At 33.7% G+C, this 25,857-nt stretch overlaps 1 protein-coding gene across 5 annotated transcripts in view; it reads left to right on the forward strand.

Moving 5' to 3' along the window:
• LOC126969336 (cAMP-specific 3',5'-cyclic phosphodiesterase) overlaps positions 1–25,857 on the forward strand; it is a 607,232-nt gene that overhangs the window by 121,619 nt on the left and 459,756 nt on the right. Inside the window, exon 2 of one of the 5 annotated variants that reach the window (XM_050814745.1) lies at positions 9,404–9,735. The exons of 2 other annotated variants lie outside the window; for them this stretch is intronic. The gene's annotated coding sequence lies outside the window, so the exon portion shown is untranslated. The remainder of the gene's footprint in view (positions 1–9,403; positions 9,736–25,857) is intronic. 2 more of the 5 variants (XM_050814753.1, XM_050814762.1) reach the window with 2 other exon arrangements.

Below are 25,857 nucleotides of genomic sequence, written 5' to 3' on the forward strand. Positions count from 1 at the left end.
ATTTGCTTATAATAATTTTTTAAAGTTAACTACGTCTTCAACTACACTTGCATGCGGTCATAAACACTCACCGACTCCCATTTTAACCGACTTCAAAAAAAGGAGTAGGTTCTCAATTCGTCGGTATGTTCTTTTTTTATGTTTGTTACCTCAGAACTTTCGACTGGGTGAACCGATTTTGATAATTGTTTTTTTATTTGAAAGCTGGTGCTTTCCATGTGGTCCCATTGTAATAAATTTCAAAAATATAGATAATAGATTTCAAAAATAACAAAAATCGATAACTAGAATTAGATTAATTAATTAGATTGTATACAAATACGTAATTATTTTTATACTTTTTAGTGCGCATTATATCTATTGTTTTGGAATAGTGTTTTTGAAGACGGTTGCCTTTTTGTTAATTTTTTTTTAATCATAGTGCGAGTAATCGCCCGTCACACACGTCCACTCGCTATTGTCCAGCAACAAAAATATCTGAACTATTCTCGCTTCTAGTTGCTCGCTAACTCAATCACAGTTTCTAGCTTCTCGTTTATAGCTGGCGGTGGACCTAGTGCCTTACTGAGATGTCAATTGTAGACTTCCTTTGTCTCTCACTTGAAGCGTACATAATCTGTGTTGACTGCTTTGACACTAAATTGATAACATTTTATTGTCTCACGGCTGTACGAGTATGTACCATTGTAATACAAGTAGAACAATATTAATTATTAATGTTAGTGTTTAAACAAATAAATTTACTCATTGTTAGATATTATTTACATACATTTGTAAACTCAAAAAGATTCAAATGGTAGATGACATCTGAGATAAAACTGAAGTATAAAAATATAAATAAAATTCAAATTAAAATATATTGAAAAAAAGATATTCATTGTATTGATTGAAGATAAATCGTCTTAGATAACATAAAGTATCGTTTAAGGTTTTTCATTCAATACTTGTAAGGATTAAATGAACAATTATTTTATTATAATAAAAAGAATAGCACTCAATCAGGACCGCTAAAAAATTTGGGATAGCAAAGCACCACTTTTAAGATTAATTTATAAAAATATGTAGAAATATTACTTCATTTTAGAGCATTGAATACAACAAATACATACTTCGTGTTCAAAAATAGAAGATAATCAATTTTCATTGGGATTCGCAACAGTATTTGGTGGTAAGCTACAATAAAATTGATAGCACAAAAGCGTTCTACAGACAAAAACACATACATGCCAATTTTCATACAGAATGGTGAGATCGAAACAAAAACAATGATATACAAACATCTATTTTAATATATAGATTGTCATTCTTATTCAGATGTTGTATAATATAGATTATCGGTCTGTTACAGCACCCATTCCCATATAAACCGTCAGTTATTTACGTCTATATGGACGCATTTAGTTTACAAAGTCATATTATAACATATAGTCATATATATATATAACAAAAATAATAAGGAAACTTTTACGCAAAAACCAATGTAAAAGCACTGTTACAATTACACGCGTTTTAATCCTTTAAAAAGTTTTTTCTTTAAAATTGGCTAATCAATCTTATTTAATACAATACATACAATTTTAGGTCCTGCGCAGAACCACACCTTCTGGATCTGTGGCGGTCCTCCACAGTGCGGTTTTCAAGGAGCTTTCTTCCTCGTACTACAACTTTGTGGAATGAGCTTCCTTGTGCGGTGTTTCTGGGACGATACGACATGGGTACCTTCAAAACAAGCGCGTACACCTTCCTTAACGGCCGGCAACGCTCTTGTGTTTCCTCTGGTGTCGCAAGAGAATGTGGGCGGCGGTGATCACTTAACACCAGGTGACCCGTACACTCGTGTGTCCCCCTATTCCATAAAATAAAAAAAAATAAAAAAAAACCGACCATAGGTACATATCTCAATATCTTACATTAAAAAAGTTCAACACGTTTTCTATTTTGAAATTGCGTCGACAAGCGGTTGTTCACAGTATTAATATATGTATGATAAATAGTAATTATGATGCTAACTGGGATCTTTGCCAACGAATAAAACCAACGTATAATATTGTCGTCACAATCATTTTGTTTTGAAATACATTAACAACCACATGTATATTAATACGTATCTCATACTATTAATAACTTACAGCCACTAAAGATCTATTTTAGACTTCCAGGTGTGCTAAAAAACTTCACTACAAACATAACTCTGCGAAAATACGATATAAAATCCAGTTATGTAGCACCAATATATACAATATGGACAAGTGATCCAGTTTAATAAAATAGTCGAAAATGGAATAATAGTAGGGCAGTGTTGACAAATACATTTTTTGTACAAATACATTTTTTGTTTCAAATTCAAACATTTCTATCAACATTATAAAGAAATATTCCATTCTTTTTAAAATGTCATTCTTTTTTAAATTATTTGTCTGATATTGAGGTCAAACTATCAAAATATATCCCCCAGTCTCCAGGGATGGACTGTATCATTATAAATTAATGCTAGATGTCTTGTCTAAGAGAGGTAGAAAGTTCTTGATAAAATTTCGAATATGTACGAAATTATAACGATATAGTAAAGGTACGTACAATCGTAAACTAAAGCTTTTTAGACATTATTATAATTCTTCGCCAGGTTTGTTTCTCTTTTATGAAATTTTCTGAGTGTAAATGGGTCTCTGAAATTCAATTTTATGTTTTGATGACTTTTGTAGATAAACAATCTTTCCTAGCAACTTTAACATGATGAACATTAGGTACATTTTTTCTCATCGTCACTTATAAATTTTTAAAAAATATCTTACACGATGGCTTAGTAATTGTTATTGAACGGTTTTTTTTTGAATTAAAATATGAAAATAGATTTAGTTTCAGTCTACACATGCGGTCTTCATTTGGCTTGCGGTTGCGGCTAATATTAATAGTTTACGATTATAATTCTGAAATCTAAGAATCATTTGATGTTTTGAAATATCTGAGATATTTTGTTTCATTATGAGAACATTAAAGTTTATTTTGTATCAGGTCTACACAAAGTGAAATGATAATAAAGTCATCATTAATTTTGTCGAATGGAATCATAGCTTTTTTAAAAAATTATTTTGAATGAACTTTTGATTTAAATTAATTATTTTAGTTTCTCAACCAATTCTACTGACCAAGAACAACACCATACATCAGTAAACGTTACTATACGTATTTACTGTTGATTTGATTTAATTTTATAGATATAAATATTGATAGAGCATATTGCATTCAATTATTTTATTGGTCAGAACCGACGGGTTCTGAAAAAAAAACTACGCCTGGTATTTTGATTTTTTTAAACAAGTTTGCAAAACTTGATTATAAAAGTAAAACTCTTTTAAATAAGTAGGTATACTAGCAACAGCGTGGAACATTAACTAATCATGTAAAATAAATAAGATTTGTGTATGTTCCCCATGGACTAAAAAAAAGGCAGCATCGTTTTTGTCAAAAATTTCAGGATAACCTTCAGTTTTGCTAAAATTATAATAATTTTTGAAGTGAAAAATTTTAACTTTTATGCCGGTCAGATCTAATCTTTTCGAGCAGATTTATGGAATGGGATCAGTCAAAGAAAAATGAACCTAAGTAATTTATACACAACAATAATTATATACACTGGGCTTATTAAAAGGTTTCACTAATAATAATTCAGCGCCTTTGTTTTTCTTTTCTTTAGGAACTTCACCTATCGTCGGCTAGTAAGCGACTAATTAAATAACTATTTTGTAGGCACTATTGGACTTCCACAAGTAGTTACTCGCTTGCCACCAAGAAATATTCGCCGAGCTGTTCCCAGCGGTCATTATCTAATACAGTACGAGTAATCGGAAATAGTTCGTACACTATAACTTACGATGGAACCATCGGAACAATAGCTTCTAACTGTTGGCCATGTCGTTGTTAGAGTCTGAAAACTTCGTGCGCGAACGTCCCACAGGGTGACAGACGCTAGCGGAGGCGGGCTTCTGGAAAGCAAAGCCATATTGGCTTCGAAGAAACTGGGAGTCATAAATAGAGCCGGCAATACTTCAAGCCGACTTACATTCTAGCGCTGCACAAAGCGCAGGTCCGGCCACATATGGAGTATTTCTGTCATCTCTGGTCTGGCGCACCCCAGTATCAGCTCGATCCATTTGACCGCGTGTAGCGCAGCGCAGCTCGAATTGTCGGGGACCCGGTACCCTGTGAACGGCTGGATCACTTGGCGTTGCGTAGGGACATCGCTTCTTTGTGTGTCCTCTACCACATTTATCATGGAGAGTGTTCCGAAGACCTGTTTCACCTGATTCCTGCCGCCGAATTCCACCTTCGCACGACACGCCACAAGTTTGGATATCATCCCCACCATCTGGATGTGTGGCGGCCTTTCCACAGTGCGGTTTTCAAGGAGCTTTCTTCGACGTTCGACAAAGCTGTGGAATGAACTTCCTTCACCCCGTGGGACGTTCACGCACGAAGTTGTCGGACTATAGTTGTTAGCTCAATTCACTCCTCGTTCATCGCGGGAGCAAGCAAGCCTAAATTGTAACCGAAACGTGTAATACTTACTTAATTTAAATTTTTAATAGGTTGTTCCTGACTGATGGGGTTCAACTTTTAAAGATACAATACTTGAATGAAATAACAATTAGAAATGTCTATCTTAACATTTTGTACCTAATTTTAAATTTTTACTATTCCAAATTGTATTTTGTCTTTGATACATCTATATCTATATATATATAAAAATGAATTGCTGTTCGTTAGTCTCGCTAAAACTCGATAACGGCTGGACCGATTTAGCTAATTTTGGTCTTTAATTATTTGGAAGTCTAGAGAAGGTTTAAAAGGTGAATATATATGAAAATGTTTGGATTTAAACAAAAACAACAATTTTGTTTTTCCTTTGACGTGTCCTCCGTCGTTAAGAATTCAAATTGATAGAATAGTTTAAAATGAATAACTAATTAGAATCTTTATATCTTTCTAACTTTCTCAAGTGGTAAAAAATAAATTTAGCTTAATTTTAGCTACCTATAATTGGTAGATTAACTACAGTTTTTAACTATGATGGCAATACAACGTTTGCTGGGTCAGCTAGTAATATATAAAAAATATTTTGCCAAGAGTGCCACCTCACTATACCTGTGTAAAATACAATGATGTTGGTACCTATAGTACATGACATGCTTTTAGCTCAGACGGCGTGAATGAAAGATCCATGAAGCGATAAGAATCTTTGGGACGAATTCCAAGTAACTGTATGAGGTGTATGAAGTAGTTTTATCGAAATACCGCTGAAAATTCTTACAGTGGATTTCTTGTCATCGTATAGAAAATAATTAATTTATGACGATCATTCGAGAAAGGCTCATTAAGTGTGTGTTTTCGAATTGATATGTGCGTTTATTCGACACATTATAAGGTATATATCTTATCAAATCTTGTCGGAATAAAAATTATTGGGATACTTGAAAAAAAAAAAAATTGTTTTGAAATTAAACGTTTTTAAGTAAAATTTATGGACGATGCGGGAATCGAGCTCGCGACCTCTCGCATTCCGTGCGAGCGCTCTTCCACTGAGCCAACTGTTCGAGTGACGTATTGTTGATAAATCATGTATGTCTTGTTCAACTCTCAGGTTGTGGCTTCATCTACAGGATCTACTTTACAGTTGATAGCCTGCTCAACCCCAATATTTGCATATTAGGAGATTGACCTGAGATGTCGCTCTTGCAAATTTAAACAATTTGTTATTTTTTAAAGTGATAGACCTCACTTCTGGGATTAATTACACAAATTAAATTTGAAAACAAAATTTATGAACGATGCGGGACTCGAAACCGGAACCTCTAGCGTTGCATACGAGCGCTCTTCCACTGAGCCAACCGTTAGAGTTACGTATCGTTGACAAATCTTGTATGTTTTGTTCAAATCTCAGGTTGTGGCTTTACACCTATAATAGTTTGTCAATAGAAGGTATCTGAGTTAAAAAAATCTATTAATACCATTTGTTTTCTTGAAAATATTTGTAATAAATATATTTTATCGCTTATTAAACCAGCGTATATCACTAGAGATATAAAAACATTGTTTTATTAAATATAAGCTGACCCGACAGACGCTGTTCTGTTAATAGAAAAAAATTATGTAAGTATTCGGGAATAACCTAGTCTAAAGCCATCGGAAATGTGTAATGAAAATTAATGAATTATGAAATAAAACAAAAATGTATTTCTGAATGATTTTATAATAATACCTATGTAGTAATAAAAGGACAAATATTGATATCGTATTTGTGTAAACAGTTTTTACATTACCGCTTTATAATTGCCAAATTTTTAAAGTATTAAAATGGATATAGTATACAAATAAAATTTGAAAAACAAAATTTTATTAACGATGCGGGATTCGAACCCACGAACTCCGGCGTTCCGTGCCGGTGCTCCAACCTACTGAGCTAACCGTTCGAGTACCGCCTCGTTACAAAATTCTGTTTGCTTTTTTCATGGATCTACTTTACAGTTGATAACCTGCTTAACCCCAATATTTGCATATTAGGAAATTGACTTGAGATGTCGCTCTTATAAATCTAAACAATATGTTGTTTTTTTTTTAAAAGTGATAACCCTCACTTCTAGGATTAATACACAAATAAAATTTGATTTTTCGTTCATAAATTTTTTTTTCCAAATTTTATTTGTGTTTTAATACTAGAAGTGAGAGTAACCACTTAAAAAAAACAAACATATTATTTGAATATAGTATGTTATCTTTAAAGATAGACATATTATGCCATCGCGGACTTTTCTGTAAACTTATATAAGATTTAGAGTTCCATCATACATTATTTTGTTTTATCTCACAGGGTTTAGACAGCGTTTTCGTTGAAAGCAGCTGACTCATTTTTCCCGACACTGGAGGTGTCGAGAACAAATAACGTCATCTCTTAAACATCTATATATCTTAAACCTTCCTCAATAACCACGTGGTCTATTGGTAAAATCAGCATGAAAATCAATGCATGAGTTTTTGAGTTTATCGCGAACATACAGGCAGACAGTAAGACAAACGCAGCGGAGGACTTTGTTTTATAATATGTAGTAATACTGGCGATCAAATGCTTAGATTTAAGGTTCAAGCCCTCTCTTTGTTTTGTAAGTCCTCGTAGAGCATCAATAAAAATTTAAATCTACTTTACATTGTTACTTCCGTGTTTACGATAACTTAGTGAGCTGTTGTATATTACTTGTTCAAATAATTTTATAGACGCCACATGATTAACATACATTACAAAATTATAATATTACTAGCTGACCCGACGTTGACTTGACGTAGACGTTGTTCTGCATGCAATAAATAAAATACTGTTTTTTGTTAGTCAATAATATTCATAACAATTTGTCAATAATATTCATAACATCATGAATTATTTTGTAAAATATGCTCCCTGTTGTTAAAAGACGTTTATGTGGTAAAGGTTACTATAACATGGTTTTCTTAATGATACTACAAGTTGAGAACGGAGCGACCGCTGTCAGGCTATTCAAATTATAAATTTGATTGTATCGAAATTTTATTAAAAAAAAAACAAGGAATAATTATGTTGAGTTTTTTGTGCCCATTCTACTCAGGTCTGAGGCACGCATTTTCGAAAGGATAGTAGTTTTTGACTTACAATAAGTGATTTCATATTCAATTTTGAATCAAAATATTTCAATTATGATGTTAACAAGGAGTTAACAGGATGATTGTTAGATGGGTACCGTAGCGGTATTTGTTTCTGCCCCCAATCAGTACTGTTTGAAAGGTGCCATAGCTAGTAAAATTACTAGGTTAATGAAACTTTACATCTTGTGCAATGATGAAGAACTGATGAGTGCGATCGCAGTGTTACTGATAATTTTGTGTTTTTAAAAATCAGATTACGGATAGGCAGTGTGTCTTGTTGGATACTCTTAGTGATAACATAGATTAGCGATGGAGCCACCGCTGAAAGGATATTTAAATTATAAACATTTTCTCGAAATTTTATTAAAAAAAAGACAAAGAAGAACCCCGCAAGGGATATTGCGCTCGTTTTTCTCAGGTCTGAGGCTTTCATTTCAGAACGGGTAGTATTTGACTTTCAATATGATTTTTATTTTGAAAAAATGTTTTAATTAAATTTTAATATAATGTTTTTCTCGTTAAAATCTAACATTTGAAATAAATTGTTGTAACTTGTGATGATTAGAACCCGATAGAGCCCTTAGATGAAGTGTTCACTTCCCCACTAAGGACCAGGGTCCCCTGTTAAAAAGGTTACTTGAGATGATTTCCATAAACAATCACCACGTAAGGTTTTAAATTTGTCTGTTAAGGTTTCAAAAATGTAATCTTTAATGTTGATAATTAATTTTTACACTAACATCGACTGCTAAATTGTATGACAATGGACGCTACGATACGCTACGAACAAATACAGATGCCGTAGCAATAAAAACGTCGTATCAATTTTCATATTTTAACAATATTTTAAAGCCTTCTTTTCATGCGTTTTAAAGATTTAAATATATAGATGAAACAAATGCAATCCCATTCGATGTTTGAATTAATATGTGTCCTATAAAAACTGGCTCACATCTCTCTGTTTCGAAAAAAAAAAATATTGTACAGTATTCGCTTATTAAGTACAAAATTCAACTTTCTCCTATGTTGAAATCAAAAAAATCAAAGATTACTTCCTATATTAATTCTGATAGTTAGGATTGACTGTTATTTAATACTACTAGCATAATATAGTATTTTAAGTAATTCACAATAAAATCAAACTACAAAGTTGTCACTTTATATTTTCAAAGTGCTTATAGTCAAAGTCAAATAAACTTTATTCAATATATAAGTCGTGTTTAAAGAATATAAATTATTTCATGAAAAGTAATGAAGAATTAACTGTATAAATATAAATTATGGTATATTGGATGTATCATCCTTTAGAGCTTGAATTCATTGTTTGTGTTAGGATGCTTCGTGAACATGATGGTCGTGATTACTGTCCCAGTTAATAATTGCATCCAACGAATACAATCTAGTTATAATATACTTCAGATAATGGGAAACATTCGTGTAAACGGAAAACATAGCTTTTTTATACTTAAATTTACTTAAGATTAAATTTATATAAAACAAAAAGAAAAACATGAACTATAAATAATAAAAGGATTGTGTGTGGTTTTATGAAATCACGGTAAAAGTGAAACTTTTTTCACATTATAGACATTTAACTAAAAATTTTTGGAATAATATTCCATTAAGGGTATAAAATCGCTTTATCAATCTTAATTTTATACTTGTAAAATTGGAACGATATTGGGAAATAATAAAAGTAGACTAAGTCTCCAACTAAATGAGTAATAATCTATAGTACACACGAAGTAACTTCCGATGTTCAAGTTTAGACTGACATATTATTTCTTTATTCGCCAAATATCAAGACTGATCTCTAGCTTTCTTACTTATATCTCAGTGCCAAGTGCTTGAAGTACGGAGTGACGAGACCGAATGGTGGTTATAAAGTGTCAAGTGAAGTGTTACAAAGTGTTGCTTGCATTGAATAGTGAGGTGGTGACGGCACCAAGGTGGTCGGAGGAGGGTTGTTCCGTTGCTGCGTGCCCTGGTGTGGGGCGCGCGGTGCGGCAACTGATGATGCTGACTATGCCTTAAGAGTTAGTCCACAGCCTTCGCAGGAAGAAACCGGTAAGCAAAACTTATATTTATTTACTTAACGACTTTCATAACTTATACGTCTAGATTGAGTCACTTGCTGCTAAACAGCCGATGAAAGCACGCCAGGTTTATTATTTTAGTATTATTAGTTTAGTAACGTAAGTGACAAGCTACGTCTTACACCAGTGGGAGGCTCTTTTGCAAAGGAAGCCGGCTAGATTATGGGTACGACAACGGCGCCTAATTATGCCGTGAAGCAGTGATGTGTAAACATTACTGTGTTTTGGTCTGAAGGGCGCCGTTGCTAGTGAAATTACTGGGCAAATGAGACTTAATATCTTATGTCTCAAGGTGACGAGCGCAATTGTAGTGCCGCTCAGAATTTTTGGGATTTTCAAGAATCCTGAGCGGCACTGCATTATGATGGGTAGGGCGTATCAATTACCATCAGCTGAACGTCCTGCTCGTCTCGTCTCTTATTTTAAGACGTAATTTAGAGTCGGTCAGAGAGCAGTACCTACGGTTGATTAGGGATGAGAGTCATCAATACTTTTAACTAATAATTTGCTCTTAATAGTGATTTTCATTATTATAACACTAGAAATAAGAGATTGCTTGTAACTAATTCTAGTAGGCTTCATAAGATACATGATAGCCTTAAGGGTAAATGTATACACTTTTATAATAAAGTCCCAGCCACTGTCCCGGCATTATCTATAAATAAATTTAAATGTTTTATTAAAAAATGGCTCTGTCGTAAATCCTATAATTTGATAGCAATAACAATGACAGTACAATATTGTACATTTTATTTAAAAGAGCGCAAAAAAAGAATGCTGGGAGAGTTTCTTGCGCCGATTCATCTCTCTCAGAGCACCTTTTTTTCCGAAACAGTGATAGTATTAGAAACGACATCAAAAAGAATTGTAAAGGAATCAATTTTGAGAAAATAAATGCCTTTTTAACAGTTCATTTAATCTAAAAGAGTGGACATTTTTACGAATCTGATTTGTCTCTGATCGATAATAGTTACTCACATTCTCTTGCAATCTCTCCCTCTCAAATATCAAAGCAATGCCAAGAGCATTGACAGCCTTTGAGAAAGAATATTACGCTATTATTGAAGAAAGTCGTGTCTGTCCTAAAATGTAACCAATATATTTACTTTTGCTTCAAACTAGGCATATATATATAAAACTGTGTACTAAAACCTTCATGAATACTTGAAGTCTTGAAAACAACCATTACTTAGAAACAAACATCCATATTCTTCACATAAATGTTTGCATCTACCGGGATTCGAACTCGGGACCTCTAGCTCAGTAGCCACGGTCCACAATCAGGGTGTTAAGCCATCAGTAGATTTAATTTCTACTAATTCAATTGATGATTAACCCCCATTAAGTCACATTAAGGTTTATTAGATAAACATTTTAACTATCAACTAGTATTGTTATATTTAACTGTCATTTCTCCTCGCGTCGTTTTCCTCATTACTGAGGGTCGTGACTCCCCCGTTGTATCAGTTTCTCCCGTACGATTTCCCTCCATCTGCTGCGATCCTTAGCTTCATGAAGGGCATTGTGGAAGTTGATGTGTAGAGAAGATGTAATTTGGTCCGACCATCTCGTGAGATTGCGCCCTCTGGGACGTTTGCCATCTACCTTGTCTGTCACCATCACCTGTTCAAGATGGTGACCTTCTTTACAAAGAATAATGTTTAATTTAAGTCTCTGCCTTTTGTAGATATTCTATCTAGATTGCATTACATCAATGGAATACGTAAAGTCAAAGACGAAGAAAATTAAAAAAAAAATCAGTTACATTACTATTGTATTTGATTTTTGGTTGAGCGTTAGTAATATAAATCTTGCAGTAGTAATACTAACGTGTATAATAATAGGTCTAACACTCCCATATTTTTTTTAGTGATATCACAATTTGCTAATTCAAGGATCTTTTGTCTCGTACAGCGCGTATTTATTCCGCTTTATTCTAAGATGAAGCAATTGGTTTAATTTGCTTTTTATTTATTTTTCATTCCGATTACATGGAAAATTTTCTTTAAGTTAGATTTTTGTACATAATAATTTTCTTTGAACATAATCCATTAGGATTGACTGAATTATCAGTTGCTAATAGAAGTTAAAACTAAGTTACCAACTTCTAACTATGACTAACTATAACTTGAGCTATCTGATTGAGAGTCTCATCAAAATTGGTTAAGCAACCTCAGCGAATACTAATTGGAACAAATGCACAGAAAGAATGGCAAAAAATTTCAACATACACGTATACATTTGTGTGCACAGTTAAAGCTGCTATTTTGATATATCGAAAACACTTCACTTGTATTTACATGAGATTTTATGTAACCAATTAAAATTTCAGTCACAAAAGATATTGAATAGTAACATATTGTATTCACTGCTTTTACAAGTACATATAAATGAATAATGTAGGACGTCTGTTAAAGCAATATTAATTTTCATAAAGCTCATAGCAAGGTAAGGTTTTGTATCTATCAGTTAACAGTTTTCCGTTGAAAAGCATAATATACAAATACACAGACTATATTGTGCATTGTTTTGTTAATTCCCCAATCTAGATGGACAGATGATAGAGGCTTAGAAAGATATTGATCATGCATAATATATACCTCCAAAAATACGTAAAAGCGCGCCATTCAGTATTTTTTTTCTGTTTTTACGGTGGTACCGACTTGCGTAATACCTCCTCGAAGATACGTCACTCGAACGGTTGGCTCAGCTGGTAAGTGCGCTCGCACGGAACGCGAGAGGTCGCGGGTTCGAGTCCCGTATCGTTCATAAAATTTTGTTTTCAAATTTTATTTGTGTAATAATTCCCAGAAGTGAGGGTTATCACTTTAAAACATAACAAAATATTTAGATTAGGAGCAACATCTCAATTCATTTTCTCATATGCAAATTTGGGGTTGAGCAGGTTATCAACCACCACAACCTAAGAGTTAAAAAAAGCAAACAAAATCTTCTAGGATATTCGTGTAATAAATTGGGGACGTTTTCATAAAAGGAATGGTCCGAAGCATCAGGAACCGGCGAGGTTGTGTGAAAAGAGTAATGAATGTAGAGGAAGCGCGTGATGTTCGTAAGAATAGAAGAAAGTGGCGTTCTGTTGTGTCTGCCTACCCCGGACTGGAAAAAGGCGTGCATGTATTTACGTAAGTTTTTCGGTACTCACTCACTTCAGCCGAAAGACGTCCACTGCTGAACAAATGGCGCCCCCAAAGATCTCCACGTCGATCGATCCTGCGCTGCCCTTATTCAACCAATCGGGTGATCTTGAGCAGATTATCGGTCTATCTTGTCGAGGGCCTACTAGTGTTTGTATCTTTCCTTTCCTTTACTTTTTACTTTACTGCCCCAACGACTATCTGTCCTTCGCAATACGTGCACTACCATCTGCTTTGTTTCGCAATCATCCGGTCTATGACGGTTACATACAATACAATAATTGACAATCTGTTGAAATACACCAAAGAAACAGTAAACGTGTTAAATTCAATTGATGATTGTGGTGAACATTATTCAATGGAATGATGAATAGAATCACACCTCTTAAGTCACATTAAGGTTTATTAGATAAAGATTTTAACTAATAATTAGTGTTGATATGTTTGATTCTAAGTATTCGCGTTTTGTAGATATTCTATCTAGATTGCATTACAACAATGAAATAAGTAAAGTTACAATATGTTCAAAAATAAGAAGAATAAAAGAAAAATATAAAAAGTTCACATACAAAATTGAAAAAAAAAAAAAATCGTTTACACTTTTATTGTGTTAATTTTTAGGCTGAGAGTTAGCAATACAAATCTCATAGTAGTGGCAGTACTAACGTGTAATATTATAGGTTTAAAACTTCGATTAACTTTTCAGAGATATCACAATTTGCTAATTCAAGGATTATTTTGTCTCGATCAGCACGTACTTATCCAACTCTATTTTTAGATAAAGAATAAATTATTATTTAAACAAAATTGCTTTTTATTTTTTTAAATACGTTTACATAGAAAATTTTACTTTGAGTTAGATTTTGTTTTTACAATACAATAATTGACAATCTGATGGAATACACCAAAGAAGCAGTAAATTTGATGATTTTAGAATAAAAAACATTCTTTTTACTTCAGTTAAAGTGCCTCGGTTGAATTAAGACTACCATTGTACCAGAACTTTACCAGTGGGAGGCACAGGATGCCGGCTAGATTATGAGTACCACAACGGTGCTTTTGCTGCCGTGAAGCAGTAATGTGTAAATATTACTGTGTTTCGGCCTGAAGGGCGCCCTAGCTAGTAAAATTACTGGGAAAATGAGACTTAGAGAGATCTTATGTCTTGAGATGACGAGCGCAATTGTAGTGCCACTCAGAATTTTTGGGTTATTCAAGAATCTTGAGAGGCACTGCATTGTAATGGGCATGGCGTATCAATTATCATCAGCTGAACGTCCTGCTCGTCTTATCTCTTACTGTCATAAAAAAAAAGAAATTACGTTTTTACAATACAATAATTGACAATCTAATGAATAACACCAAAGAAACGCTAAATTTGTTAGTTTTGGAATAAAAAAGTCTTATAAAAAAATCTTTTTCACTTCACCTAATGTGTCTCGGTTGAATTAAGACTTCGTTCTTAAGATATTTCCTTAAGGTTAAGTGTATACTCATTGACCTGAACTCTAGAATATTAGTCTAGCTGTCTCAATACATTAGTGTCCTGTGTTAAGTTTACACAGTTTTACGCCACAAGTAGTATTTCCACAACGGAATTAGTCGATATGCGATCCCCATTTGGCACGGTCTGTCACACAGTGCTGCAGCTTGTGAATTGAATTGAATCCGTTCGTTTATTTAAATATTATTATTTAATTTGTGAGTGTTTTATAAAATCTGTATAAAATCTGTGCTTGGATTGCGATGCAATGCAGTGCATTTGATGTGGGTATTTTGTGTTTTTAGTATTTACTTTGATTAACGCGAGTGTAACACATTTAAATAAAACACTTTTAAGGGATTAAAACGCGTGTAAAATTGTATATGTTTTTACATTAGATTTTTTTTGATATCGAGATCTGGAAAGATCTTTAAACGTCAGGTTAACAAAATGATTTGAGTTTTTCTTTAGTGTTAATACCGCTAGTATACGTCTTAAAACAATTCAACACGTGTTTCGTCTCTACACGAGGCATCCTCAGGACGTTTTTTCTTGCCAAAATCTCGGCAAAACTGGCACGAGACTCGTAGTCTCGTAGATTTTGGAGACATATATTGGCGGATTTAACACTTAAGAAAAACTCAAATCATTTTGATAATTATGGATTTCCGCAAAGTAACGCCTACTTCAATAAATTTTCTTACGTCGTGTTAACTAAAATCTAATGTAAAAACAGTTACAATCACACGCGTTTTAATCCTTTAACAGTGTTTTATTTAAATTTTGTGTTTTTAATAAATGAAAAACTCATAAGGCTTTTCACCTATTTTGTGTTTGTACATTAACCAAATCAAATCAAATCAAAATATTTTATTGCAAGTCACATTTTACAGTAGGATGGTTGGTACATTAATAGGTAGACAATATGTGACGCCCTGCAAGGGCACAGCAACGTCATACATAAAAAAAAAGAAGTCATATACATTTTTTACATTCTTATACTATATTGTAACTAATTCTCACACTTGTTATTAAAAAATTCGGGTAAATCGTAGAAGCATTTTGAAACTAAAAAATTTTTAAGATGTCTTTTAAATAGAGAAGGCTTCTCTTTATTTTTAATCTCGTTTGGGATGTGATTATAAATTTTTATTGCCATGTGGTGAGGGCTCGATGACACTAATGACATACTTGTTTGGGGAATTTTTAATTTGTTTAAATTTCTATTATTTCGCTTGTTATTTGGTAGTTAACAGTTATTTATTGGAATTATTAATGTTAGTCTTGATTTCTTTGTTGTGAAAATATTCGTAACGTATTTCTGTTATTTTTATATGTAAATTTAAAGAACTCAAACAGGCAATTTAAATGCAAAATGGTACTGTTACTTACTTCAGGGAGCTTGTGAGTCCATTTGCAAATGAAATTTATAAATTTAAATATTAAATGTTTTTATTATATATTATAGTTTTTCGATATATTCTTTATAACGAATTGAGTACTTATTAACACATTAGTTCACCACAGTATAAATAAATTTCGCAATGATATGTAACATTTTATTATGACGATCATATTGACGGTCAAGTTACTTAATTACAATACATTAGAGTATAGACGAACAAAGTATGCAAGAGAAAAAAACATATCTCACGGAGATATAGCAAGATAGAAAAGGAAAAAGGAGGACAAACGAGCGTACGGGTCATCTGGTGTTAAGTGATCACTGCCGCCCACATTTTCTTGCAATATCAGAGGAATCACAGGAACGTTGCCGGCCTTTAAGAAAGGTGTACGCTCTTTTCTTGAAGGCACCCATGTCGTATCGTCCCCTAAACACCGCACAAGGAAGCTCATTCCACAGCTTTGTAGAAAGTGGAAAAAAGCTCCTAGAAAAGCGCACAGTCGAGGACATCCACACCTCCAAACAGTGGGGATGATATCCTAATTTGTAGCGTGTCATGCGAAGGTGGAATTTCGCGCTTATAACAGCTCTTCGGAACACTCTCCGTGATAAATGCGGTAGAAGACTAAATGATTCAACTAGCCAACGAACACATAGACATAATATCAAATTTGTTCACGCATAATCAGGCAATCGGGTCATCCATATGAGCCGGAAGCCGCTCTTTTATACCCTCGTCCTATGATTGGTGATGAATGAATGACGCGCTGTGATTGGTCGGCTGTTGTGACGTATTACCCCCTGAAGATACACGTAACAGAGGTGATGGGACTAAATTTGTTTGTTCATTCAACTATGTGTACATGTGGACATTTACTTTCCTGCAACACAATGCCTAAATGCAACTGTACAATGGCGTTTTGCTTTTTAGAAATACGCCGGAGCTATGCTTACACGTTTTGAACAAACCTTAAATACTGGCAAAAAACACTGGAGTTGGTGGCGGATTACAAAACGTCAGGCGTCTGTTCTAATATTGGCGGTGTTACAAAATAACTTTTACCAGTGTGAGGCTTCTTAGCGGAGAATGACGTCTAACGGCCGCTCCCAATTTACTATCTGCAGATAGAGATAAATTAGTACCTTCTTCTGTCAGTATTTAGCTGTCAATAATCTGAAGCTGTCCCAATATTCCCGATAAGTCATTCTTATCGTCTTATATTGGGACGCGTGAATTTCCATACGTAACCTATACCATTGGCAGACAGCGTGTACGGATAAGATCAGTTACCGTCGATAAGTTTATTGGGACAGAAAAGTCAACGATAGTCACGATTTTTATTTCAAGTAGGCCACAACCATAGATAGACTGATTATTGGGAACGGCCGTAAATGGGTATCACAGGCTCAGTTATTTCCGTAAGAAGGATTCTGTAGCTAGTGAAAAAAGCTGTTCAAAATTCAATGAGATCCTGTTTTATAATTTACCTTCCCATATTTGTCAAAAACCCGTTTGCACTACACTTCATAAAGCACCTAAACACTATTATGTAATCTGTCTAAAAACTAAATTGACATTTTTTGTATGAATTAGACGCTTATAAGCATCGCTGTAGTAACTTTGGTGATTCTAAAGTTAAATGGGGTATGGCGACTTTCTTGTTTAAGGTTTTTTTTAGTCATAAAAAGGCTTTTCTTAGATTGAGAACTACATACCGCAAGCGTAGTCGCTAAGTGCGGCAACTAATACTACGTCCAAGTGGGCGTACTCCAGCCAGTCTCGAGCAATGTGTGACGTTGACGGGCCACATGTTCTGTTAATCTTTGCTTATAATTGAAACTAAAATGCCGGGTTATGTAGTAAAGCATTGTAAAAATAAAACTACAAGAAATAAGAAAAACACTGGGATCACATATCAGTTAGTAATATGTATTTTATTAAATCAATGTAAAATAACACGAAGCGTATGTTACAAAATTTGAAAGATGCCATTGATTGTCAAGATGCCACGCACACAAGCATCTAATAGTTGCCCTAATAAAAAAGCTATTGTTCTTAGATATAGTGCGGTATCTAGTTGGAGCCCAGTGGAGACCAATCCTTAATCTAAAGGACTTTTATGTCAATATATCTTTTAATTTGATTATTTAATGACAATATATAATCAAAAGGAACTATAGCTAAAATCCATGCCAAAATTTGATATTGGTGCCAAAAATCCGCCATTTTGTTATTTTCATTTAAATATACCACTATGACATTCTCACAATGAATACGAATCGAACAACACCTCTCAAGCGAATATCTATCGAAGAGTGGGCCAAACAAACATACATCCTTTTGAAAAACAGAACCTTCCTTCTGGCGTAGTCGGTAATTATATTAGGTCGAAATAAAAGGCTCTATTGTTCAATCTACAAAAAAATAAAACAATATGAACAACCATTTCTTGTTCATTTCATCTTCAGATATTATAATTGGAGAGATGAAATCTCAAACAATGATATTATAACTTTATGTGAACTTTGAGCTTACCCTTTTCGCTTGTTAGGACTAAATTGCGATATTCTTTTTGCTTCCAACAGAATACTTTTTAGAAAATTAGATATTTGTGTTTATTTATTAATTGGGTAATATTTGTAAAGCTAATAAGGTTGATCAAACATATGTACGAAAAAACGAAAATGTAAATGATTTTTTTTTTATGAAAATAAGGGACGTGATAAGCAGAACATTCAGCTGATTGTAATTGATACGTCCTGCCAATTACAATGGAGTGCCGATAAGGATTCTTGAAAAACCCCAATAATTCTGAGCGGCACCACAACTGCGCTCTTCACCTTGAGACATAAGATGTTAATTATTTCAATAAACATATTATTTATTATTTATTACCAGTGGGAGGCTCCTTTGCACAGGATGCCCGCTAGATTATGGGTACTACAAAGGCGCCTATTTCTGCCGTGAAGCAGTAATATGTAAGCATTACTGTGTTTCGGTCTGAAGGGCGCCGTAGCTAGTGAAATTACTGGGCAAATGAGACTTAACATCTTGTCTCAAGGTGACGAGCGCAGTTGTAGTGCCGCTCTGAATTTTTGGGGGTTTCAAAAATCCTGAGCAGCACTGCATTGTAATGGGCAGGACGTATCAATTACCATCAGCTGAACGTCCTGCTCGCCTTGTCCCTTATTTTCATTAAAAAAAATAATAATATTGCAATGGACAAAATTATTTGAATATGGTGTTCTATAGTGTATTAATTTATATTTCCATTTCATTTACTTTAAAATGTCTAAAGAGTTTCACTGTTATATTTCAACGTTAGCAATGCAATATTTCAACGTCATAATTATGAATGTGGAAATAGTTTCATAATAAACAAGACCGGTTCCTATTTACTTTATAATATAATTAATTAGATATGTTCACCTGTCTCAACATATTGATAAGGCTATGTTTAGATAAAATTATAAATGATTATGTATAATCTGTCTGTCTGTTGGTGTGCTGATATTACCGAACCACCATTTCGGTTGCGGAGTTAGACACGTGAAAGCGTGACATTGTTCCCCATACAAAGTACAAGAACATATATTTCTTTAATTCTTACTAAATACCTTAATATTTAACATGAAATTTCATGGCTTTACTTCGACAATGCCAAACTCTCACACAAACTTTCATCCCCTATATCAAACCATTTTTGCGATAAAAGTCAACATCCTTTCCCAAGGTTGTGTACCGACATTTCCTCAAAATCGATTCAGTGGCTTAGGCGTGAAATCGTAACATACAGATAGAGCTATCTCTATATAAGTTTAGATTACAGAGTAATATTTTTTATTGACATAGTATTTATCCCAGAGGTTAGTTATATTAAGGATTGGTTGACTCACATTGAGTATGGCATGACTTTCTTTCTCGATAATAAAACTTATCCCAACACAGACATAGTTATAAATTATGCATTACTGAAGTGTTTTCTTTTTCAAGCATTAGTCAGATTGTTGCCGAAAAATACGATTTGATTTACACGGGTTTTCCATTTGCGACGTTGCTATAGTTCGTCAGCCGATTAGAATTTGAATATATACAGTAACATGCCGCTTGTTTATATTACAATATACCTGTTGATAGTATATTTTATCAGCAAAATAGTTAAAAAATGAAAGATTATCTTAATTGCTAGATATCGTCAGTGAATACGATTCATTCCCGTTCAACTTAACACCGATATCAAATGTAAGTAAAATTTATATTTAATGCCGACATTATCTGACTTTGAATTTAAATTAAAAAATCATTTTAAAATTAACCCGCTCACCTGACAGACGTTGTTCTGTCAATAGAAAAAAAATGATCGAAGTATTCGGGAATATATATAATGTAGTCCAAAGCCACCGAAAATGTGTAATCCAAATCAATGAGTAGAAAATGAAACAAAAACGTATTTCTGAATGATTTAATAATATGTAGTAATAGAATTTTAAGGAAAAAATTTTTGGTGTAAGCAGCTTTAACATTACCGCTTTATAATTGCCAATTCTTTAGGGTATTAAAATGGATATAGTATCATATCCTTATGAGATAGATATATGCCATCGCGGACTTTTCTATAGAGCTATATAAGACACACCATTCCACCATACATTATTTTGTTATATCTCCAAAGGCTTAGGCAGCGTTTTCGTTGAAAGCTCTCAGTTTTCCGACAAATCCAACAATTATCGTTAATGTATACAAATATTTTTATAAAAACAAATGATATAATAAAATCTTCTTCGAGAACCAAGCTAGCATCGGCGGCGGATGATTTTGTTTTATAATATGCAGTGATAAACTAAAATTCGTAATTATTCGTGTTTTTAAAAATCGAACACTATGTTTAACCGACTTCGTGACTTATATATCAATGTCTGCTCTCTCTATATTTCAACTATTGAATTGGCACAAATGCATGAACACAATAGTGTCTATGTTTCACAAGACAAAACTCAAGCCCGTCAATAGCTGGTATTGAGTTGATGCGAGTAGGTTTATGAAACTGTAGACTCTATCTGTAATTATTATTTGTTTGTCAAAGTTTGTGATGTGACTGATTCTCACAATTTAAAATGAAAATGAATTTATTTTGGAAGATAAACTGACACATTCACACCCAAAAGCTAATGAGAACAAAATATATGCTTAATCTAATACTTAACTTACTTAATACAATAGAAACAAAAGCAAAACTTAACGTGGCAGTGGTCTTCCAAAACTGGAGTCCACTCAGTTATAGTTGTGTCCATACATTATGAGCACAACACTGATTTTCAGTGACCCCATTGTGTGAGGTTTGGAGCTGAACTGACATATTTTAAAAGCAAAATATAATTAAATGTGGCACTAAAATAAATCTAATATATAAAATTCTCATGTCGCGGTGTTGAATTATCATGATTCTCATGAAATTTTGAGTGCATATTGGGTAGGTCTGAGAATCGGACAACATCTTTTTTTCATCCCCCTAAATGTTAAGGGTGGTCCACGCAATTTTTTTTTTAATTTTTTTGATTTTTTTTTGAATTTGTTTGATTATGAGTCAACATTAAAAAATTAAATTTTCACCCATCTACGATCAACAGTTACTTTTGTATCGCGATTTTAATATCGGCAATACAACGTTTGCTGGGTCAGCTAGTATTATAAAAAATGCTTTTAAAGTCTTTAGTCCGTCCTATTTGTATGTCCTTGGCTGGATCGTATTGATTTTTATAGAAAGTTTATTTTATATTTTTCATTATTTAATAATATGTTTATGAAATGAAATAAAATTGAAAAATGAAATGTATCTTTATTGCACACTACAAAATAATTAAATAAAACAAAAATAGAGACTACAAAAGGCAATAGGAGGCCTTATCACTTAAGAACGATTTCTACCAGGCAACCTGTATTGAAGTAGTTTTAGTTGAAAAGATAACAGAAGGTGGTGTTATTGATATAGATATAATTTAAACATATAAAGAAAATAATGCCAAGAAAACAACTAGTAATGAATTTGTCACAGTGAAAAATAATAATTATGGAGCTTTGTTTTGAAAGATTGGAGAGTTTGAGCCTTTCTTATTTCAGTGGAGTGAGAATTCCATAGGTTAACAGCTTGCATATAATACATTTTCATAATTAATATGTGAGTTTACGTAATTTACTTTACTATATAACGGTGTTTTGTATATTATATTATGATAATTCATTTTTTTATAACTTCCACCTGTTTCACAGATATTATTAACCTGTTAACAAAGTATCTATCGTGGATAAAGGCTTTCAATCAATCAATTATCAGTGGGAGGCTCCTATGCCGGCTAGATTATGGATACCACAACGGCGCCTATTTCTGCCGTGAAACAGTAATGTGTAAGCATTTCTGTGTTTCGGTCTGAAGGGCGCCGTAGCTAGTGAAATTAAAATCAAATGAGACTTGACAACTTTTTTCTCAAGGTGACGAGTGCAATTGTAGTAACCTCAGAATTTTTGGGTATTTAATAATCCTAAGCGGCACTGCATTGTAATGGGCAGGGCGTATCAATTACCATCAGCTGAACGTCCTGCTCGTCTCGTCCCTTATTTTCATAAAAAAAAAATCCTTATTGTAATTAGATTGCAAAGTAACAATAGGTGTCGGTTGCTGGGAGCGGCGAGTTTGTCAATATTTGCTATGGGTTGTACTGGGCGGTTACCGAAAGCCAATATATTTTGTGTTGTTTATTTTTCAACCAAACATAAGCTTTGCTCAAAGTAATTTACATTACTAAATGTGTTTTGTACACGAAAAATAAATAGCAATCATTTGAGAGCAGAATTATTTGATAGGGTAAATAAACGTTAAATAAAATATTATTTATCGCTGCGAATAAACGTTCCTTTTTTTTATGAAAAAAGGGACGAGATGAGAATGACGTTCAGCTGATGACCTAGTGCGGCTCAGGATTCTTGAAAAACCCAAAAATTCTGAGTGGCACAATACATGCGCTCGTCACCTTGAGACATAAGATGTAAAGTCTCATTTACCCAAAAATTTCACTAGCTACGGCACCCTTAAGACCGAAGCACAGTAATTTTTACACATTACTGCTTCAAGGCAGCAATAGGTGCCGTTGTGGTACCTATAACCTAGCCGGCATCCTGTGCAAAGGAGCCTCCCCCTCTTTACAAAATAGTAACTAATAATAAATTTGTACATTAAATAATGAAATTTAATGAAATGTTTAATTTAATTTCCCGTAACATTTTGTTGCCAACAAAAGGTTTAAGTGATGTTAGTTGACAATTTTTTACTTACAGCTAATGTAATGAATATAAGGAAGGTTTTCGCGCAAAATTAAAGTCTTTGAAATTGCGAAATAACCCAAATTAGTTAAATTTCAGTTGGGAGATTGCGATGTAATTGAAGACTTCGCGGGTAAAATGGCGCGTTCTACATAAGTTTATATGGAAAGATAAGATTATATGAGATTCCTAGAAATATAATAATTGCTTAACCTTAGTTTACAGTATATTGATATGAAATAAGTTTCAAGCATAATTTAACCTAACTTGTGCTTCCCCGGGGCATAAAAAGAATAATGAAGTCCCAGGCTCAAGGGTTTCGTAACAGGCGACTAAAGGCATTTACCAGTGGGAGGCTCCTTTGAATAGGATACCTATAACGATTTACGCTTAATTTTAAATTATCTCCAAGTAAAACTTGGTGCTTTTTCGTTAAAAAGTAGCCGCAGTGATTTAACGAAGAATTCTTATAAAAGCTTAAGAAACAGCAGGATTAATTATCATCTTGAGTTCTTTGTTAGTTAATTGTACGAGACTTTAGATACCTAAGTTAAACAACTCTGTCTAGCTGATCTCTGAGGAATAATATAAGCTGAAATAAGATTGTATCTAACATTGATCGTAGATTCGGAGTTTCGTATTTTGTTTCTTATGTTAGATAATTATGTATTTGGAGATCCAATTCTTCATTTATTACAATGTTTATTTGAATTATATCTTTTTAATAATCAGATTTATTTCAGTCTTAGATAATTTATAAGTCTAGATAGTCTCTTGCTGTAACACAACCGAAAAAAACAGGCAAGGATTGTTACTTTAGTGTGCGTGACAAGCCTTTTTACACTCGCGATTTGTTTGACACATTGTGTTAGTTAATTGCTCAAAAAAGAGGTTAAATCTAAACTCAATTTTTCTCGACGTTTACACAGCTACGGCCGTTATCAATAACCTATCTATCCTTAGTTTAACCCACTAGAGGTAGATAAATCTACCCTTTTACGCTTACTTACATTTCAATAACCTATCGACAGATAGCATTGGATTATAACTAATAATATTGGACATAACTATGGATAGATAAGATCTGGTCATTAAAAGGTAATGGCAATCTATCCGTTACTAGAGATACGTTATTTAAAATGGCCGTTAGTCTATCTAGACGTATAAATGATCTAAGATTTTAGTTTATAGTAATGATGGACTCTGTCCCCTAGAATATGCGGGTAAAAATGTAAGACAATTATCAGACATTGTTACAGTTCACCTAGTTTGCTTTAGTAATTTATCTTTGGGCTGCACAAGAGGGATAGCCCGCACGCTATTTTCAATTAAGTTCCTAAACAATGTCGGTAATTTCAAAAGAATTGTGATTTTTAAAATCCTGTTGGAAGCATAAAAATTTGATGAACAAGAGATTTCTAGATCTAATATATATAAAATTCTCGCGCCCTGGTCCTTATTATCAAACTCTACTGAAACGGCAGAATCGATTTGTATCAAATTTTGTGTGCATATCGGGTAGGTCTGAGAATCGGCCAACATCTATTTTTCATGTATCCCTAAATGATAAAGGTGAACCACCTCCCCAACCCCTAAATATGTTTCTTTAATTTTTATAGCAATACAATGTTTGCTGGGTCAGCTAGTAATACAATAATATTCTGGATTCCAGACTTAGATAGACATAACACAGCTTATATTAAATATAAATACTAAACAGCTGTACATACCAATGGAATAGATATATTATATACATTGCTATTATCATCTCTCGGAGGATGCAATTGTAATTAAAGTTGACATTTCAGTTCTGTTCATAAATTAGTTTCATGTCTACTCAATGTTGATTAATAGCACCATAAATATTATTGAATTTAGTGAATACCTTAAAGACATAATTCTAATTTAGTTTATCGCTAACTTTCGTAAAGCGCGTACACCTTCCTTAAAGGCCGGCAACGCTCCTGTGATTCCTCTGGTGTTGCAAGAGATTGTGGGCGGCGGTGATCACTTAACAACAGGTGACCCGTACGCTCGTTTGTCCTCCTATTCCATAAAAAAAAACGTTATTTACATAAAGTAAAAGCTAAATTCTAACAGCCTTAACAAGTTACCAGGGAATCCGTTTCTACACAGTAAAGCGGTGGTGGTGGTAGAGCCGCTCTAATTCTACCACCTTTGAGGTTGTTGTGCTCTCAGCGGTCAGTACGGGTCTTCAACTCGTCTCCCGGACATGCTCGGGGTCTGGGATAATGCTTTTCACGCGCACACCTCGCCCTCTCTGGAGTTCATGGGCTGTCTGTCCTTAGTCTGCACCGGGATTGAGGACAATAGCCCTCCTCAATGAGAAGATTACTCCTTTTCTTGAGCCATCCAGTGGCCCGGCGTGGAACCATAACAGTGAATCGGGTCTCCACTCGAGCACAGTCCGACTATATTTAATACCAGTAATTGATTCCCGTTTACACCTTAACCTTTTAAAATAAGGAAATCAAAATCATTCTATTAAGCTCATACTAAATGTATGGGAGTGTTTAGTTTTTTTTATGAAAATAAGGGATGAGACGAGCCGAACGTTCAGCTGCTAGTAATTGATACGTCCTGCCCATTACAATTCAGTGCCGCTCAGGATTCTTGAAATAGAATTTTTTTTGAAGTAGGCGTTATTGTGCGGAAAACCATAGTTATACAAATGATTTGAGTTTTCTTTAGTGTTGATTCCGCCAATATTTGTC

Source organism: Leptidea sinapis, chromosome 1 (genome assembly GCF_905404315.1).
Source record: "Leptidea sinapis chromosome 1, ilLepSina1.1, whole genome shotgun sequence".
NCBI classification, from domain to species: Eukaryota; Metazoa; Arthropoda; class Insecta; order Lepidoptera; family Pieridae; genus Leptidea; species Leptidea sinapis.